The sequence below is a fragment of the Neopelma chrysocephalum genome, unplaced genomic scaffold (assembly GCF_003984885.1).
Source record: "Neopelma chrysocephalum unplaced genomic scaffold, ASM398488v2 Primary Assembly neopelma1_59, whole genome shotgun sequence".
NCBI lineage: Eukaryota > Metazoa > Chordata > Aves > Passeriformes > Pipridae > Neopelma > Neopelma chrysocephalum.
In genome coordinates, this window is record NW_020897714.1 from 23,819,377 (window position 1) to 23,839,862 (window position 20,486).

Sequence of the window (20,486 nt, forward strand, 5' to 3'; positions counted from 1 at the left end):
CCCCGGCCCCCGCCGCGTACCTGCCCAGCCCCCGCCCGGCGGCCCCGCAGGGCCGGGCCTGACCCCCCCGCCCCCGGTGCGGCCCCGAGCTGGCGAGGCCTGCCCGGCACCGCACTGCCCGCCGCGGAGCCCGCCCAGCCCCTCCCGGGCGGGCGCCGCCGGCCGGGTGGGTAATGCGGAGAGCGCTCTGAAGTTCGCTGCTCGCCGGGCCGCATCCGGCGGGCGGTGCGGGGCGGTGCGGTGCCCCGGGGCTGTGCGGTGCCCCGCGGCGGGTCCGCAGCGGCCAGGGGCGGCGGGAGGCGCGGGGCCTGCGGTCAACCCGGCCACGCTCCCCCCTTCCCGGTGCACCGCAGCGGGCGAACGCCTGCACGGCCGCCTCCCCGGAGCCGGGCAGGGCAGCGGAGGGGAGGGGAGGCAGAGGGGAAGGGAGCCGCTGCCGGGGCGGGCAGGGCGCCGGCTTCCTCCCGAGGCCGCACCGGTGCCGCACCGGAGCGTGCGGTGGAAGTTTAGCGGTGCCTTAGAGCATCCTAACTTCGGCGGCGCCCCTGCTTCTGCCTGACTGGGAAAAGGGAGCAGATGGGGAAAAATGCCATGAAAGTGACCCGTAAAAACAAATTCCCCGCAGCCGATACGGGAGGGTCCGCAGCCAGGCTCTGCAGCCTTAAGCCTGGAAATACGTGAATATCCCAAATGGCAGGAGCCGGTAGATAGCGTAAAGGCTGATAGAGATTGTTTTATCTGTATTGTGATGCGGTATGTTTGCGGGTTAAATTGTTGCTGAATGGCTTCGAGGGAGGTGGAGGAGGGGTTAATGATTGTTTTTCGCCTCCTAGTTGCCATGAGAGGTCCTTAGAATTCCCTGCAATATTGCAGTGCATAGATAAAAACTTATCGCAGGGGATGCAATTTCCTCCTTGGAAGGAGGCGAGGACTGCCGTCCTCCCTTGCGAGTCTCACGGTTTGTGCATAAGCAGACTGGTCCGTAGCCCTCCTCTGGAGCATCAGGTACGGTCAGGCCACTGAGGAGAGCACGGGAGTCAAGGGGTTGAATCAGCACTGCGTTGCTTCTCTGCTCCTGCCCTTGACCGAGCAGTTTCGGTGGCACACGTGCACGCCCACCGCCACCACCGCAAGGCAGGCGAGGGTAGGTGAAACCGTATCCCTGCCGTACCGATTTCAGAACATAGGCTCTTTGACAGAAAAGGCACCCTGGGAGGAAATGTGACACCTTCTAAGGCCTTATGAAATGGTTCCAGTAGAAATTTAAGTGAGTGATAACATAGAGCACAGGCACAAAGTCACCCACCATTCTTGACGTGCAGGTGAGGGTGGTGCGTGCTTGTTCGGAGAAGCTGGCTTAAATACCAGTTCTGGGAAGCAGAATGGTGCCTCACCTGATATTAATAGGCGAGGCATGATAAATAAGTGAATATCTGGTGTGAAATCCTCTCCCACACACACTGCAAGCAGAATTTTCCCATTCGTTTTAAAGAATTTGGAGTTTTTGCTGTTGACTTCTCCTCTCCTGGGTTTTTCTCATCTTTTTTTTTTCTTTTTTTCTGGGTGCTGCAGAGCTGAGCAGTAAAATGAAGGACATAAAAAACATAACAAGTAGAACAAAACAGAAGTAACACCACTGAAAAATGTTTGACCTGTTTTTTGCCTTTGTTTGTGAGCCATACAAGGAAATGTGTTGGGATTCAAAGTGGACCTCATCAAGTGTAATCTTGTATGGCCTCTGCTCCAGAGTTGGGGCAAACTAGTGGCTGCCATCCCACTGAGCACCAGAGATGCGGCTTCATCAGGAGCAGCTGTATTGGCTTCAGAGGAGACGAATGGCTTGAGGCAGGCGAGAATCTGGTTCTCTGGACCCTCCTCTGGGCATTGTTGCCCTTGCTGTGCAAAATCATCACCTGTGTCCTCACCTGTGACATTTTCTACTGTGCAGAGAATAGAGCCAGGCTCTGTGGACTGGGGAGACCCAATTTTAAGAGTGGGTCTGCTAGACATCAGCAGTGCCTGAGCTGTGGGTAGATTTTTGCCTAGGGCAGGTGCAGTTGTCTCCAGTGATTTCCTGGGTGTCTGGTACCTGGCATCCTTCAGAATTGGGTAAAGAGAGGTATTTATACACATTAATCTTTATTTTCTAAACAGTGATTACCTCTGTTTTGGTTTTGTTCCTCTTTGCTTTGCTCCTTACTTATTCTTGACAACTTTTTTGCAACTCACAGTGTATTTTTAGCAGCCGCATCGGTAGTTGTCTATGTGGGTGGCTTATGGAATTAATCTGGTAATATTTGTAAATTGCACCTCACCACCGGTGCTGCTGCTGGAGCTCAGCACAGGCAGGGACCTGCCTGCACACTCTACTTGTCACACAAGGGGCTGGGAAAGCTTGAAAATCTGACCCTGGACTGGTCGTGAATCAGGTCCCATTTAATGCCAGGAACAGGCCAGCCCTGCTGGGTTTTGAATGCATCCTCAGATCTCTTTAAAGCACATAAAACTTGCTTATTACACACAAAACTTGCTCATCAGGGAGGTGGCCCCAGTGAGGCAGAGTCTTTACCCCAAAGTTCATGCAGGGAGATGATAACTCAAAGGCACTTCCTGTTTATGAAATAATAATCAGAACTTAAGCTGTGTCAATGCTGGGACCAAAAGCCTAAGTTTTTATTTGCTCAGGATATGGCTATAGCTAGGATAACAGGAAGTCCCCTCCAGTTAAAATTATTGTTCTTATCGTGCTGCTGTGTCTAGCGATTAAGTGAGTTTGAGATGTAATGGGTGAAAAATGCTGTTTTATTTTCAGAAGGAGAAAGAGCACTGCTGGGACCAGGGCCCAGGGTGAGCAGACAAAGAGGCAAGCGCAGTTACTCGCCACAGTCATCGGGCCTTAGACTTTGTGCATTATGTTCCTCTTTATGGCTTTAACAGGTGGGGAAAACCCAGGTGGCTTCAGCTGGACACATCAGCGGGCCTAGAAAATGAAGTAATTTTTGTTTTCCCATCACTCAGTTTCGCCATTTTCTCAGTGGTTGTTCTTTAATGCCCAGTTTCACATCGTGCTTTGAAACCACTGGATGCGGTTTCATCCATACTGGGTAAGCGTTGGCTGTGCATCCTGTTCAGTGTAAGTCTTCAACTGATGAGGGACAGCCCAGAGACCTCCTTGATGCTTGTGAGGCTATTGAACTTAGGTCAGCCTTGAGAAGTTAGACTGTGTATTCGTAGGTAGATAGCGTACTTGGGTGGCTAAATGAACAAGGCTCAATTTTGACCACATTACAGCAATGGTGTGTAAAAGTATGTAGATATTTGGTCAGGAAGAAAGTTGGGAAGTCAAATCATGGAAGGATTAGTGACCTGGGCTTGGAGGTAAATCGCTGTCCTGATTGTGGACCTCAGCAAGTGGGTCCCAGGTGATGGTGTTAGAGCAGTGCTGCCAGATGGCGAGGTCAAGAGGAAGTGCAGTCACCTTCTGCTTGGACCAGGCTGAGACACCAGTATGAGGCAGATTAGACAAGTTCTTTCAGCTGTAGAGTCGAGGCAACTGTGATAGTGCTACTTTTGGGTGAGACCCCTGAGGAGAGTTTGCAAAGGCATTCAGTGGTGGGCTAACAGCTATTATGGTGTCCCGATCTCTGTGTCTGTAGTGGATGGGTAGGCTGAGACTGTTTTGTTTTTGTTTTTTTTTAAAGTTCCACCCTTTTCCTCTCTGATCTCAATTTAAGAAGATATTTTAAAGTCTGTGCCTAAATTTAAGCTCACATTCAGTGCTGGTGACTTCATTAGGATTGTTTATATCTTTAAAGGTGGCCACACGCTGAAGTACCTTTCTGACTCATGGCCTCTATAGCTTAATCAGTCCATTTATAAAAATGAGGTTGTTTCCTCACCCTTACTAGGAAATCTCTGCCCTCTAAATGTGAGAGGGCTTTTTCTTGCTTTTAAAGGATAACTGGTGGAAAACAAGAAGTGAGAATTAAACTCAATTTAGAGAAAAGGTTGTTTCTTCAGCTATTTACATACCCTAATACAGACCTAGGTGTTTAATGGGAGGCCTTCTATTTTAAAACGATTCCCTTGCACAGTACAGAGTTCAGCTTTTGTTTTAAAAATAAACCCAGGTGATAATTTCAGTTCAGATAGGACATTTAGCAACTTTTCTGTTTGTCGTGCGGGAAGAGTAGAGGCATGTTAATGCTTCGCCCCCATTAACAGCACAGAGCACACCTGAATCCTCCCTCACTTGGCCACATCAGCAACTGAGGTCCATCCTCAGGAAAGGAGAAGTGCATGTATTTTGGGACCACTCCTGAATTCAGGTAGCCTTCTGAGTTGGGTAATTTTGATAGTAAAAACAATTCTTCTAAGACCTGCCCACGTACGTGAGTGAAGGAGCAACCTCTGTCTCCATAGGCTGGCAAAGGCATCACCATATTTCAAAATACCTGCCAGAGTCCAGATTCAGGACTAAAACAATTAAAAAGCTGTAACATTAGGATTTATTTATTGGATGGAAGTAACAATAAGCTGTAATAGTGCATGTTTATACAACGCTGTGTATGTTCGAGGTGCTATATAAAGAGTGGCTGTCTGATCAAGCTGCTGACAGAATGATGCCAAGGAACAGTCTTCTGCTTATTTACAGGATGTGTACAGAATAGCCAGTGGGAGGCAAGCAATCTGAAGATGTGAACCCCTTGAGCTGCTCCTGGGCTCGATTCTGATATAGGTCAGTGACAGCCACAGCCACTGAAACCTGCGGAGCTACACAAGGAGAAGCACCGTCTCCCCATGGCCAGCATTAGCCTGTCTGTGTTGTGTTCTGGAGGGAGAGGGAGTTTCATGCTGGGTGAAGGATGGCATAGTTTGCTCCCTTGGTTTTCTTCAGCATTACCCCTCAATGGGGCGTTTGGTTGGAGAAGCTGAAGCTCACTCTATTTACATGTTCTCTGTCCTACTCACCTTCCAGGGCCTGTGCTGACATCTGTCTCTGGAAAGATGAAGTAAGAGCAGTCACAGACAGCTCCTACCCTGAAAAGTGGGAAAGGTCAGTCCGCAAGGCAGTGGTATTTACCAGAGATACTTGGGAAACTCTGAAGGCAGCTGTCTTCCCTGTTCATTATGACTTCTAATCCTTGAAGGTATTAGCAAGAACTGGAACAATGGTGTTACACAGCAGTACCCTGCAGGCTGACATCTCTTTCTGTTCTAAAGACTGACAGGTTTATCTTGGTCTATGGGTTATGCTGAAATGCCAGAGAAACTTACCTCTCACCAAAATCATTGAAATTGTAGGAAGTGGGCATAGGAAAGATTTCAAAAAGTGTTTCAAAGCAGGATATTAAATGCCCATCCAGCATGTTCCCTAACAGGCTTGTCCAGCATATTCCCCATGTATGGGGTGCACAGCCTGCCCAGGCTGTCATCATTGCCCTTTGCTTTGTCACTGAAAAGATTTTACCTCCTCATTAACTGCTCTGCTTTGCTTGCTCTGATTCCTTGTCCTTTTAACAGTGGGTGTGGGAAAACTATTCCTTTGTCTTTGTCATGTCTGTCCTTGACTTTGTGTTCCTTCGGCTGAATCATATCTCAAACACATTCTTCAGCTCTTTCTCCTGTGTCCTGTTCCCTTCAACTCTGACCATCCTCCTGTTTCTCTGTGCTCCATTCAACTAGTCCTCCTCTCCTTTGAATGGCATTGCTAGAGCACAGTGCTGTATGTTGGATCCTGTGCTGACCAAGTAGAGCAGAAGCATTCCTTCCATCTCCTACAGGCAGTGCTCCTGTTTGGTTTAACTTTTGCACCATGACATTGTTCATCTGTGTGCAGCTTGTGATGTGCCGTGGCTACGAGATCCTGTCCAAGAGGTCTGATGCCTCATGAGCCATTTTCTATTCTATGTGTGTGGAGCTGGGCTTTCCTACCTAAGTGTATGATTTTCGTATCTGTCCCATTTGAATTTCATCCTGTACCCTTCAATTTGTCAGGATTGTTTTGAATTCTTATTTTGCAATCCTGCTTGCTGTCACCTGCCAATTTAAAAAGCACAATCTCTGTTTCTTCACCAAGATCAGCTTTGTTTTCCACTCTTGTCTCAAATAAAAAACACAGAAGAGATTGTTTCATAAAAAATAGAAACAGAACCTTGCCCACAAATATAAAAGAAACTGGAAAACACACAAAACACTTTGCATTGTTTTACACCTCCTATTCTTTTACTCTGATGTTTTTGAAGTGTTCCTAATAACAGTTGTATTTGCTGTAGTGGTGCCAGTGCCAAACAAAAATAGGACCTTACTGCACTAGGAATGGTATTGACATGAAGGGGTAGATAGTTCCCACCCCAAAGGGTTTGCATGTTCTGCAGTGAAGACACGGGAGCATGGATCGTAGGAATTGGCTGGGCTCTTTGGGGAGAGGAAATCACAATGTGTGGGTTTTCCTGAACATTTCTGACAGGGGTTCCTTCAGGGAAGGGAAGGGTGGGCTGAAGATTGAGGTGGAGTAAGGCAGTAGGTTAGGAACAAGAGAGAAGAGGATGAGAGAGAGAGGTGGGAAAGAAAGGTGAGGGTAAGTGACTGTAACAGGAGAGAGAAGTGCTCCCTGAGAAGTAGAGGGGCTGGGGCTGTCACAGCCAAATCTGGCAGGAACAGAAAATTGAGTGAAATGCTGAAGATCCCATCTTGGACTGTTTTTGCAGCTGCCCTTACTGACTTCACTCTCTCCCAGGTTTTTTCTCTGCAGTGGTTTCTAACATCTGTGGATGGGACAGTGAGCAAGGACAGGAAATGCCACCTATATCTTAATGCTCACAGGCAAAACAGAGTGTCTGCCTGGGGATTCCCCCCGTCTGGAGCTGAGACTAGAGGCAAAACTGATGCTGTGGCATTCCCTTAAGATCTCTGATTCTGCTCACCACACTCAAGAAATTCTGACGGGACAGAGGTTATCTGAAACACCAGCACTTTCCATTGATCTGAGATCCTTGTGGTTTCCTCCCTCACTGCCATTGCCTTTCCCATGATGGCAGTGTCTATGCAGGATGAATTTAATCTGCCATCCTCCCTCCTCCTCCTCCCCATCAGGAGGTGCATACTGAATTTTCCCTTAGCCTGCACAGGATGCCTTTAAGGGCACATGTGACTGCTCCACCCTCTCCATTGTCATGTCTGCTCTACTCTTACCATCAGTCCAGGTGACCGAAACAGATACAAGCATGGAGGCACAGTCATCAACACCTCTGCTTATGGGTGAGAACCACATGTGCATCATCCTGCACATGGATGTGCATGGCCCAAAGGCTGGGCATGTTTCGAGCACATGAGGCTCAACATACTATTCTCTCTAGTAGCAGGTTGGCTATGTCAGTATGTTTGACAGTGAGTCTGTAAGATTTTGGTTTTTCTCTTGGGTGAAGAGAGCAAGAAAAGCTCCTTTTTTCTTATAGTTTGGGGTCAGGGTGTTTATTTGCTACTGGATGTGATCCAGTAGATTCAGTGTGTCTCTGTACAGAGAGGAAACAGCAGAGAGGAAACAGTCTAGGAGGTTCCTGGAATGTGTGGAAGATAACTTCCTGACACAGCTGGTGAGTGAGCCAGCAAAGGAAGGCGCCCTGCTGGACCTGTTTTATGTGAACAGAGAAGGACTTGTGGGTGATGTGGTAGTCGGAGGCTGTTTTGGGTACAGTGGTTGGTTTTCGGTTTTTGGAGAAGTAAGGAGGGGGCTCAGCAGAATGGCTGCCTTGGACTTCCGTAGGGTAGACACTGGCCTGTTTAGGAGGCTGGTCGACAGAGTCCATTGGGACATGGTCCTGAGGGGCAAAAGAGTCCAGGAATGGTGGACATTCTCCAAGAAACAAATCTTAAAGGCATAGGAGCACTACAAGAAAGACACTGAGATGCTGGTGCGTGTCCAAAGAAGGGCGATGGAGCTGCTGAAGGATGTAATGCACAGGTCTTATGAAGAGCAGCTGAGGGAGCTGAGGTTGTTTAGCTTGGAGAATAGGAGGCTCAGGGGAGACCTCATCACTTTCTACAACTACCTGAAAGGAGGTTGTAGTGAGGTGGAGGTTGGCCTCTTTTCACAGGTAACAAGCAATAGGACAAAAGGAAATGGCCTCAGGTTGCATCAGGAAAGGTGTAGATGGGATATTATGAAAAATTTCCTGATGGAAGGTATTGTCAAGCACTGAAACAGGGTGCCTAGGGAAGTGGTGGAGTCACCATGGACATGTTTAAAAGACGTATAGATGTGGTGCTTAGGGGCATGGTTAGTTGTGTGCTTGGCAGTGTTTGGTTAATGGTTGGACTCATTGATCTTGGAGGTCATTTTCAACCTAAGTGATTCTATGGTTCTATTTATTTTTGCTTGAAGACATGAGGTTTTTTCCTAGTTACAGATTGTAAAGGCATACAGGATGGTGGATAGCCAGCAAGCTCCCTGCCTAATAGCTGCATTGGTGGGGTGTTACACTTCTGCAGGGAATGTTACAGCAGATGATGGAGTGGTTTGATGGAGACTTGGACTCCAGCAGCAAGACTCAGAGAACATCCAGTCTCAGAAAACTTGCAGAATGTTTCAAAGAAAGTTTGTTTTTTTCAGGAAGGTCCTTTAGCTTTCCCAGAATATTTTTACTGGTAGGCAAAATTTGTAAGCATTCTTTATTTTTAAAACAGGGTTTATATTCTGCTCTTGTCTGCAACGACTCCAGCATTGTTGATGTATTTATCTTTTCCCTGTTAACACTTGCTGTTCCTGGAACGTCTCCTGCTTAGCAGCTGTTAGTAGGTGCGTTTTTTTTTCTCTCCCATCATCATGTACCTTTCCTTCCTGTTCAAGGCATCCATAAACCTCTTGTAGTGACATCATAGCTGTTCCCATAGCAACAGATTATGATACTAGAACAGAGGATAATATCAAACAGGAGGAGGAAGAGATAAATTATGGTGTTTGTGTGCGTGTGTCTGAGGGCTTGATTATATTCCTACATCTCTTCCGAGGATGTTGTCTGCCTAGCTTCTCCTCTGTTTATCTTATGAGCCTTTTAAAGGTTAAGAAAATGTGAAGGGAAAAAAAAGATCTGGAGGTCAGAACAATACAGACACATATTTTTGTGGGTCTCTGTGTAAACCTAGTAGGCTGAGATTTGGTTTTTTATCTCTGGTAGCTCTCCTATGTCTCCTGAGAGTAGTCTGGAGAAAACTTGGAGGCACAATGATCCCGTGGTACAACTTCACTTTTATTTTAATTACAGATTATTTATAGCCCCTAGCAGCTGGTATCCCAAGTCAAGGATCTCTGTGCTGCAGATTTTTCAGAAGATGGACAAATGTGGCATGGCATTGCCCCAGAGAACGCGCAACCAGTATTTGAGAAAGGTTGCAACAAGTGCTCAAATCAGCCAGAGGTGGTGGCGTGGGGAGAAGAGGGAGAAGTACCCAGAAGAAGGATGGATATTGGAGGGATTGTCATCTCTAGACTGCTCCAGCCTGCTTAGAGAGGGTCATGGAGGAGGCAGTCTGAGCCTCATCCCAGTGTTAGCTTTTCACAGTGGTGTTTCTGGAAGAGCTGTGTCAGTAGTGGGCCAGGGGCCTGGTTTGTGACCATCTGCATGGTTCTTCCATGGCTTCAGGCTGTCCCTCTGACAGGAGCTGACAGCAGCAGGATTGCAGAAGGATGAGTGTCCATATTGCTCCATACTTACATTGGTAGGAAGGCTATCTGTTTGCTTAAACTAGTAGGCTGAAGGTGAAGAATGTCCAGTTAGAATGCATGGGGTTTTATTTTCTCCTAGGCAGCACTTAGTGTTGGCAAATTCCAAATTTCAGCAAGTCTCTGTTTTGCCTCCAAACAGTGGTAATTTCTGGCCATCATTACTACTTTCCTATTTAGATGTTTGACTTCAAAAGCTGGAGAAAAAATTCTGAGAAAACCCTGTTGGATATCCTCATAGCTCTGTGTGTGTGGAGCCTTCAATCTTCCTCTTGTGACAGAATTTCTAGGGAGTTAAATAACTAGTCTTTGTAATACCCAGAGTAGGGTCGTCTCTAACGTGGAAATCTCTGGTGATGCGCTTGAGCACCTTAACGTTGACAAACAGTTTTGATCCCATGCTGAGGCACTGTAGTGCCCTGGGGGGAATGCAGGGGGGGGATCTGAGCACAGCAGTAATAGGTATGTGTCAGCTTGCTTTAGGGATACAATTGGCTAGGGGAGTATGTAATGGGGCTCTTTCCATTATGGGAATTCAGCGACGTGCTGCATGATGAGCCCTGGGTCAGCAGTGGAGCAGCGCCGGGATTAGGTGATGCCCATCCTCCAGCTCCCAACACGGCAGTGCACAGGAGCTTTCTGGTGTCTGGGCAGACTGCTGGTGGGCTTGTACAAAATATATGTGAGCACACAACACCTTGACAGGAATGAATAGCTAGGTCATCTTCATAGAAGCTTATTGGGAGCCAGTAGAGACCACAGAGGGCTGGTTGGTTGTGCTTCCCCTGCACAGCACCTGAACGGCACACTAGCCCCAGTTTCAGAGCGGGCTGATGGCATTGTCCTGCAGGGAAATGCTTCCATGATCAGGCCTCAGGGTGATGAGGCTAGGGAAGCTGGAACAAGGTCTTTTGCTGAGGGAAGAGAGATCTCAGCCTTTACTCTGAAACCAAATTGAAACAAAAGGACAACTCTTGGCTACGGGCAGTTTGTGAACAGCATGGAGAAACACAGGGCCTCATAACTCCCTCAAGGCATGTACCTGCAAAGGAAGTGGGGATTACATTTAGTCATGAGTACAATTACAAATTCCTTCATCTCTTCTAGCACTATCACTGGCACCACCAGAAACGTGCCTTCCCACCTAGCTCCCCCTCTGCATTCTTTCAACATCAGAATATTTGTGTATTTAGCAGGTGAAGATAAGAAACAGGTTGCAAACCCCATTTTAAAATAGCTGCGCCACCTGACAAGGACATGTGAGACCCAGACACAAGCATACCCCATTGATGGTGACAATATTTCTCTTGAAGTGTCATTTTCTTATCACTCATCTGTGGCTGTGAGCACCTGGGTAACAAAAGTGCACCTTCCAAAAGCCTGTGCTGCCTGAAAGCACGTGCGAGTCAGAAGGGACGGCAGATGCTGTTATCGAGCAGTGCATGTGAGAATACAGGTGGAAGAGTGTATGTGTGTATATGTGGGACTCTTTCCATGTTTGCAGGCATGTGTAGGAGGGTGCACATGTGTTTGTGTGTGGCTTCATCCCCTTTATCTACGGAAGACAGCATGGGCTTGATTCTCCTTAGAACTATTACACCGTTCTCTCAACAAATTTTATTTGTACCTGGGCTCTTTTCCACTGCGGGGAATGAAGAAGGGAGATTTATTATAAATATAAATTAGGCTTTGTGTGTGTTTGTGAGCTGTCTTAGCCTGCACAGGAGGAAATATAAACAAGGTGAATGCAGGGTGTTTATGTGGAGCGATGCTGTGACAGTGTATGTGTTGGCAGGAGTGCTGTCTGCAGTCTCTGCATAAGAGGTTGTGTTGCCAGTGTGAGTGTGGAAGACTGTAAATCACAGTGTGTTCAGGAGGGGACACTGCCACTCTGCCTGTAAAAGGCAGGAAGAGATTTTTGAAGCAGTGTGACTTTTCAGGCTGAACAAAAGGGTTACTAGAAGTCCAAGCTTGGGAAAAATATCATCCAAGACATTTTGACAGAGGGTGATCTGTAATCTGCATCCACTAGCTCATCTCCATCCTGATCCAGAACAGCTGCATGGCAGGCATCTTTCATGCATCTTCTCCCAGTGCCAAGTTTTGGTCGCCCAACTGGACCAGTTCTTGGATATCTCCAGCTCTGCTAATGTGTCTCAGGTCTGTCTTCTGTATCCTCAGTTATTTCAGTCTTGTCTTAGTCATGTAGTGTACTTGGGCTCTGTATGCAAATACAGTATCCCCTGGGGAATCTGTATCCCTTTAGATGTGTTTACCATATCACTCACAATGTATCTAATGCAGGTGAGACCACCTCAGTAAAGTAGCTGTGTCTTTTCCAGTATCCCTGCTGGATAGCACTGAACCCTGGTTTCGTTCTTGCTCGACTGCAAACTCAAGCTGCAGAGTGTGGAGTTTAGGATTGCGCTTGGCTTAAAAGTTTTTTCATGTTCCTCCAAAATCATTGCTGTTTCCCAGAGGAGCACTTGAGTCATTATCAATCCTTGCATTTCCTTTCAGCCAGGAAGGGTTGAAGGGGTTTCAGGAAGAGGGTGCTTTACAAGGAGATGTCTGCTTTCCCTTGCCATGCCCTGTCGCAAACAGACACTGAGACTCCTGCCAAAAAGCCACTGCCTGCAGAAAATAAAGTGGGAGGGAAAAAGAAGATGGGATGTGAGTAAATGGCAGGAGAGGGCATAATTTCAGGTGAGGATGCCTGATGCTTTTGCTACCGTTACAATAATGCAGATGCTTTTGGCAACAGGGATGGTGAGCTAGGAAACATGTTTCCTAGCCACAGTTGTTACTTGGCGTCACTGGAGCAAGTTGCAGGTCCTGGTTTTTTTGTTTCATTGTTGTTGGTCCTCGGATAGTTCTCGTCTTCTTGTTGTTGCAGGGCTCGTGAAGGGAATACTCCTTGGGTATTTTGAGTTCTTTCTCCTGTTCCTGGCAGCCTCTTCCCTTCTGTTGCCCCCTGTCCAGCCCAGCCCTGTCATGTTCAGTTGTGCTTGGTTGAAGGTGACCAGCCCTCCTGAGGTGTTCATGGCTGAGGACGTAGCATGAGCATCAAGAACATACTGACTTCACGTGGGAACTGAAAGCTGCATGTCAAATGTCCTAACCCATGGGCCAGCAAGTGTGGGGACTCTGTGGTCACCCTGGGGCTCAGGGTGAACTGTGGGGGGCCGGCAGGCATGTGGGAGAGGAAGAGCACAGGCATGGTCGCATAGGTAAAACACTGTGGCTACCATGAAATGCTTGCTGAGAAGATGGATATTGGGAGTTATTTGGCTAACTGAGGCAAGGGAATTGGGAGCCTCTCCTGCTGATTTCTACCCTCCTGCCTTGCCCTCCGGGGATGTGGGGAGAGCTGTGGGGAGCAGGTGCTCCCCATCCCCTTTTCAGCTGGAGGTGGCAACCCAGCAGCACACGAGAGCTGTGAAATCCAACCCTGTGTTGGGACAGGCTGTACTTAAGCCCCATGTAAGCTCTAATTTGAAGGCTTAAAGGGAGTTGAAGTGTGACACTGAGTGCTGTGGCTGAACTTCACCCTTCCTGAGCTGTAACAGCCTGCCACGAGGGCAACCAAGGGGCAGGACAGCCTCTGCATTCCCAGCAGGGCCAGGAACCTTCAGATGAGTTTCTAGGTTCCAACAGAAGCGTTGGATTTGGTCAGGTTTTAATCTGTAAATGTGATTTATTGTGGCTGGCAGTTCTGACCTCTGTGGTTTGCACTGTATGCCCAAAGAAGTTGTTGCAGTAACAGGCCTGTTCTGGCAGTCCAGCTGGTCTCCATAAGTCTAGGTATGGTCATCCCTATAGTTCTGCCCTGATAACTGCTTTTCATTTCCCAAGCCTATTCATCGCTTCTCCTGGCAGGCAGCAGGCTCAGCCTGTGGCTGGTAGCAGATAACAGCACCCCTGTGCCAGGCTCCTAAAGGCCACATAGCCACTATGCTGGGCCTCTGTTGGGAGAGTCCCCCACCTCCCTCTCGTACTTGTGTCCCCTTCTGTCCACACTTGCTGTCTGCTCAGGGACCCCTTTCATCTGGTGCCCCTTAGGGGGATGCTTGGCTCCCCACACTGCTGGAGTGGGTGAGCTGCCCAGCACATAGGTAGTCACAGAAGGCTGAAACTCACTGTTTCTTCCTTTTTCTTTGCGACTGTGATCCTTGTTTATTTATTTGTAACAAGTGTTATTGCATTCACTTAGGGTCACTTTAGCATGAGATGTCTATTTCGGAGCCCTGTCACTGATCGAAGCACAGCCATAGTTTTAGGAAAGCTGCAGTGTGCGCAATGCTATACCTGGGCGTGGGAGGCGATTTTGATGAGGGGCATATCTGTGCTCAGATAGCTTCTGAAGATGACCCCCACCATCATGCCTGCTGTATTGCTGGGAAGCACATAAGATGCATCTGTGTGCCCACACCAGACCTGTGTCTGCAGATGTCCCTGGAAGCATCCTGTGGCATCCTGCCCACCTTCCTCCACCAGTCAGGGCCGCAGGACTTCGGCCAGTATGCCAGAGAAAGTATCACTCGTGTTTGTCAACCTTTACAAGAAAACACATTGTTATTAAGTCAAAGCTAAGGTTGTAGCACATGCTGGAGGCTGGAAGGTAACTGTAAATCCTAGGTCTCATTTGCACAAATGCAGTTGGTTCCAATCCTAAGGGCATTTTCCCTTCCCCTACTTACGCCTTTGTTTCAGAAACATGTAAATTTTGTTTGCATTTATTTTTTCAAAACACCACAAAATGCGGGGGGGGGGGCGCTTTTAAATTACATTTGGTACATAAAGGATAAGGAGTATTCTGGATGCTTCACAGAGTAGGAATCTGTGGATGGTTGTCATTTATGTGTTGTCAGTGGGGAACACCGAAGAGACTGGATACACCAGGAGAGTAGTAATGATTTTTGCAGTCTCATACTTGTAGGTCTGCTACTCGGAGACCTCTCAGCTTTCTTCTGGCCCAGCAGATGAGACCTCACGGAGTGGGTCATGTTTCAGGTGTGAACCTTACATGCAGGGTCATCTGGTGGATAAATGTCCTGTCATGGAAGGGGTGTGGGCTCTGTGGCAAGGTTGCTGCAGGAGTGGGAGGTGATGTTGGCCAGTTAGGCTCTTTCCAGGGCAGCAACCTGCAAGATGCCCCTACTGCTCTGAAGTGGCCATCCTTTTTGTCCATGGAGCAAAGAAGAGGGACTTGATTTATGTCCTGAAGATGTGGGAGGTACAGATCTGCCCAAGAGCTCATGAGGAGGCAGTGTGGTAGTGATTCCTAGATTCGCTGGGGGTCACCAGTGATGGCACATTTATACTGCTGAAGGCCTTATCCCTAGCAAAGGTTTTGTTTACATTTACTGGCTGCTTACCAGATCTCAAAATTGTTAAAAGGAGCAACAAACAAGCTAAGACTATCTGCAAGGCAGGGATGAGGTTGGGCTACCCCACTGTGGCTCCCTCAGGGCAGGCAGGAGGACCATGCTGGAAAGGGTGCATGATGGGAGCTCTGCACCAGCATGGGTCATGCAGTGTGCTCTTGGTGCTCTGTTCCCAGAACTGCCAGTTCAGTGTCTTTGACCTGCACTGACTCTCTAGGAGGAAGGAACCAAAGAAGAGTTGAAGGCTTGTCCACACAGAGACTGGCTGCTGGAGGAACCCCGCCAGACCTGCCCTTACTGTTGGCAGAGGAGAGGGAGAGGTTTGTGTCCTCTCCTGCCTTTTAGCCAGAAGGAATTCATGTGCTGGGGGGCTTCCTGCATGCTCCCTTGCCATACTGATGGGTTTCATGACACCACTTTTAGCACCTGAGGATAGGTGTGAAAAGGGAGGAGGTAGAGGAGTAGGAGGTGGAGGTGGTGTGAGTTAATACAAGACCCAGTGGGAAGCAACAGCAGGCAGTATTATTTCTGTGGTTTGAGCCAAAACTTTCTCTCTCTCTCTGTCTTTCTCTCTCACTCATTAAATTACAACTAATGCAAGTAGCATTGTGAAGGAGGAATTTGGGAACTGTTGTTCATCATCCAATTGCTTGTAACGAATGTGCTGCTCAGTGCCATAGCCCATAGCCTAGCTGAGAAGTAATTCACTTGGTATTTGCAGGCATGGCATGCATGCCATAAGAATTCCACTGTTAGCATTATGCCAGCATTAGCTAGGGGATATGAAAATAAATGATGAGCTATTGTTTTTCATGATTAAGTCCAGGCTTTTCGCTCATCTTGCTTTTTTCCTTCCTCCATCTGTGAAAGGAGAGGCCTCTCTGTTCTTTTCACTCTCAGAGCAGGCAGGTTATGCCCTCGCTCATCCCAGCTCCCCCATCCCCCTTCCAGACAAGCACCCTTCTGTTGCTCCCTCCACCTGTCCCCTCCTGGGTTTGGACATCAGCGGCAGCAGTCTTTTAAATTGCTGTAGGCTAATTCCTCAAAATAATATGACAATAGAGGGGACCTTGGCATTCTGTTTGGGGTCTACAGAGCTGTTTGGGCCTCACCATCCCTCAAGGGGACCAAGTCTTGCTCTTCACGGTTGCACTGGCAGGATCAGACTGTGGTGGTGAGTTGGAAATTTGGTACTTTGAGGTCATCCACAAGCCTTAAGTGACTCTTCTATTATTAAAAAAAGAGGGAGAACTCTTGAGGCAGCTGTCAATCTGGATGTGTAGGAGCAGAGCTGAGCAACCTCTGCTGGGGTCTGCTGGCAGTGGCCAGCACTTAAAAGGAGTTCACAAGACAAACAGGAGAGATCCGTTACCCGTACTTGGTGAGGGACATCCCTGTCCAGTCCAGTGGGCTTTCCTGTGTTTCCTCCAGAGCTCTATAAATGTGAAGGTCTTCAGCATTACAGGGGAGTGAGGTAGTTAAGTGTTATTTATCCCTGTTTTCTACTGGAGGTGACTGAAGAAGAAAGCATAGCAGTTTCAGAGATGACCCCTGTTTCTGGGATCATCAGTTCATGGGGCTTGTTTAAGCTGGCACACAGACACCCACCTGTGCAAAATAAAAGACTTCTTTGGAAAACTGGGCTTAAATATCCCCATGAAATCCCTGAACTGAGTCAGTACCAGCACTGTACAGGATTCCTGTGCTCTTAATCTTATTCTTAATCAACTAACCCAGGCAGTCTTTCATGTCATTGAGTTGCTGCTCACTCCAGTGGCCCCAGCCCATGTTGGCTGTTCAGCAGAAGGCCTGGCTGAGCTGAAGGCAGATGGCAGGGTAAGAGCTTGTGCTGATCCTACTGCTATTAACTCTACCACTCCTCTGCACAGCAAGCTGCTCTCTTTGAACATCAGCAGAACCATTTTTAAAAGCCCTGCGGGCCAGCCTTGTGTGACAGAATAACTCATTTTGTCAGGGAAAAAGATACCTTGGCAAACTTTTGAGTGGAAGCTGTCAGGGGTAACCTCAAGACGCTGGGAGAAGCAGCCATAGGCTTTGAGGGAAGACCAGCAGCCAGCTGCAGGTGTCATGTTCCCACCTGAGAGGGGACATGTGAAAGCCAACGCTTTTTTCTCCCATGTTCTTTATTCATCCTCTCCCAGGAGCAGCGTACACAGCAGAGCGTTCTGTGACGCTGCTTTACACATAATCATGGTTGTGAAATCCAAAGCTGCTGGGTCGCTGTACTTGTCCCACCCGGCTGTGCTGCCGGCGTACCTCGGCACACAGTGACCTTCAGTATGTTGTGGTTATCCAGGTATAGCCCTGACCTGTGGGTCTCATAAAATGTCTCAGGCCAAGTAACTCCCTCCCCTACCAGCTTCACTCACTGCTGTGCATGCAAACGCACATGCAGTGCACAGCCTTTACCACCAATAGCATGTGGAGCTCTCAAGAGCTCACTTTAGGGCAATTGAAGTGTCCCACGTCTCAGAGGATGTGTTCCTCTGCCCGAGCTCCTCTGCACAGCCCTCTCACAGCTCTTGCAGTGATTGCCAAGGTCCTTTCCACTGGGAAGCAATACCTGCACACTTGATTCTTCTCGAATTTTGCAATATGCATAAATGGGGTGGTGGTGACACTGGGCATGAAGCCATCAACTCATATTTACTTATGATCGAAGAGAGCAATTTCGGTTCAGACCTCAAAGGGCAAGCTGCTGTGTGATTTAAAATTGTACTACCAGCAGAAGCATATGACCTCATGGTATGAAAAAGCAGGAGGAGATTAGCAAAGAAGTAAGCTTATAAGGTACACAAATGTTCATGGGGGAAAAAAAAAAGAAATATCTTAATAGAAGAGTCAGTTTGTCTGTGTAAGAGAAGGCTGGGGAAGTGACTAATTTGCTTGTTCTGTTGTACTTGCAGTTTGATTCAGATGTTCCTTCTTTGATTCAGGCCCCCTCCTTTGCTTTCTGTACCCCCTACCTCGCCTTGGATTTTTCTGCCTTTTAGGAGAGACCAGGCGAGGGAGAGTGGAAGGACTCAGTGAGGAAGGAGTTAAGGGAATGCTCAGTGGGGATTATAAAACAGCCAGGCACTTGGAAACAGTTAAGAAGAGAGAAGCAGATCTGCCAGGAGGGAGTGTGGCAGTGGAGCCTGTGGTTTATTTTCATGCCTCCCTACACAGTGATGCAGAAGGCTCTCCTACAATGGACATGGAGGTAACGGCAGTGGGAGTGGGGTCGGTGCTGGGGTGGGGGTGTCAAGGTTAAATGGGGAATAAACTTACCCAGCACCAAGTTGACCAACCTTCCCACTGATCCTTATTGATATGGTCTGCTCTGGATGGTTGTTGCCATTGTGGATGGCAGCAGGTAGCACCTACCATTGCCTAAGGGCACAGCCTTCTCCTGGAGGCAGACATCCTCTATGTGTGTGGACATAGGGGAGAGTGGTCTGTGCAATTTTGGCATCACCCTGGGAAGGTCAATGCAACAAACTTGCTATCTGCTTGAGCACAATGTGGGCAGGTCTGTGGGTAAGCCTGCGTGAGTGTGAGTCGCATGCGAGGTCGTCTGTGAGTGTGGCTGTGAGTGGGCATCTTGTGAAAGGCCACCTGGCCAGGAGGAGCCTTCTGTCATGCTCTGATGAAGCGGCTTTGAGTCATGAGGAGCTGTGTTTTCACTCACCCTGCATTTGTGCCTCAGAAGCCCAGCTGAGGCCTTCTGCACATCGCTTGACAAGGGCAGAGACTCTTGGTCCTGGGAAGGAGAGGCTAATGCAGACCCCTGAAGGCAATGTGACCCGACAGACCAGGTTACTGGCAGGGCTGCGAAGAGAAGCCAGGTGGCTTCAGGCTTTCTCCATTATGTTCTCCACATGCCTGTGCTTGGGGCAGTAGCTAACCGCTTCCCAGTTTGAGGGACACTGCTGCTGTGATGGTGAGTTAAGAAGTGACCTGAAAGCAGGCCCTGCCATCACCTCCTGGCTCTTCAAGTCTGTGTGTAAAAAATCACGGTATTTGCAGCCACATGGCAGCAGGAGCTTATGTGGCTCTGACCACAGGGAGAACTGCACGTGTGCAACACGGAGACCCATTTTTCTTGAGGAAAAAGCCCAGATGCAACTACTGGAGCCAGAGTGTGTGTGGAGGGTGGGTTAGTCACTCTGCAAGTATCAGGGGCTTGCGGAGAAAATAGGAGGAGTTTGCTGACTAATGCCAGTGATGTTCAAGGAGTAAATGAGAAATACACAGGGAAAACCCTCTGTTTCTGAATTTGGAAAAGAAAAAAAAAAGTGAGGAAAAAAGAAAGGAAGATGTACAGTTACTAATCAGCCCCCAAAGTCTCTGACCTATATCTCCCTCCTTTCCCTGGAGCCATTCTTGAAATGAAAAATTAATAGAGAACAACCAGGTTTTACCTCCAGGGTACCCTTTCAGGCTGCCATGTACTGCAGCCTGAGACCGGTGGATAGGACTTCGGAGTCCCTCAGCACGATGCAGAAAGCAGAGTAGTCTCAGTCCAGGACATTGCAAGGATGTCCAGAGAGACTGAAAGCGAGAAGGTAATCTCCTCTCTGGGAAGGATGGTCTCTGGCTTCAGATGGTTGGGAAAAGGATGTTGAGCTGACATGCTAGGTGAAAGTAGACCAGTAAAGAAGTATAGTCCTTGAAGTTACTGTAACTTTATCAGGGGAAATGGAGGTGAGAAGGAAAAAAAGTATATCAGGTCATTAGCCCTCTGAGGGTGAAGTTCATTCTGTATACAGAATATTCCTTCTTCCCGTTTTTAGTTTTTTAATGAGGAAAGAGAATCTTTATTTAAGAAGCTAAAACCTAGGGCTGTGGGCCAGGAGGTTTCATTTCCCAATTCCATTGCTGCCTTGCTCTTCAGGATTGAGCAAGTCACTTGGCTGTCTTCTGGGTCCATTTTTATCTCTGTAGGATGTGGATTGTGATACCCTTTGCAAAACATTTTAAAACCTATTGAAGATAGGAAGGGCTACATTTTCTGAGGTGACCAGGGCCTGGATATCGTGACAATAGCTATGTGCTGTGCAGGAGGAGGAGGACTGGTGCTGGGGGTTTCTGCCTACACTGAAATAGGCTCTGCGCCCACACAACACACCCGTGGCTTTGGGCACTGCCAGATTCATCCTCCCACGTGTCATGGCAGGGATGGAACCATGTAGCCACTTGAGTGCCATGAGGAGAGATGTTATCACCTGCTGTGGCAGCAGAGCTAGGCTAGCTTTGAGGGGATCTGAGCATATGTGAAAATCTGGTCCTTTACCATCTCCTTATGCTGGATGACCTCAACTTGGGTGCCCAGGATTACTAGCCTTATTTTATGTATAGGTCTGGATGCATCGTGT

At 48.1% G+C, this 20,486-nt stretch overlaps 1 protein-coding gene across 2 annotated transcripts in view; it reads left to right on the forward strand.

Moving 5' to 3' along the window:
* Window positions 1-4,893: 4,893 nt before the first annotated feature.
* The window catches only part of HIPK2 (homeodomain interacting protein kinase 2), a 123,685-nt gene continuing 108,092 nt past the window's right edge, over window positions 4,894-20,486 (forward strand). The window contains exon 1 of one of the 2 annotated variants that reach the window (XM_027680504.1): window positions 4,894-5,056. The gene's annotated coding sequence lies outside the window, so the exon portion shown is untranslated. The remainder of the gene's footprint in view (window positions 5,057-20,486) is intronic. The other variant, XM_027680506.1, reaches the window with a different exon arrangement.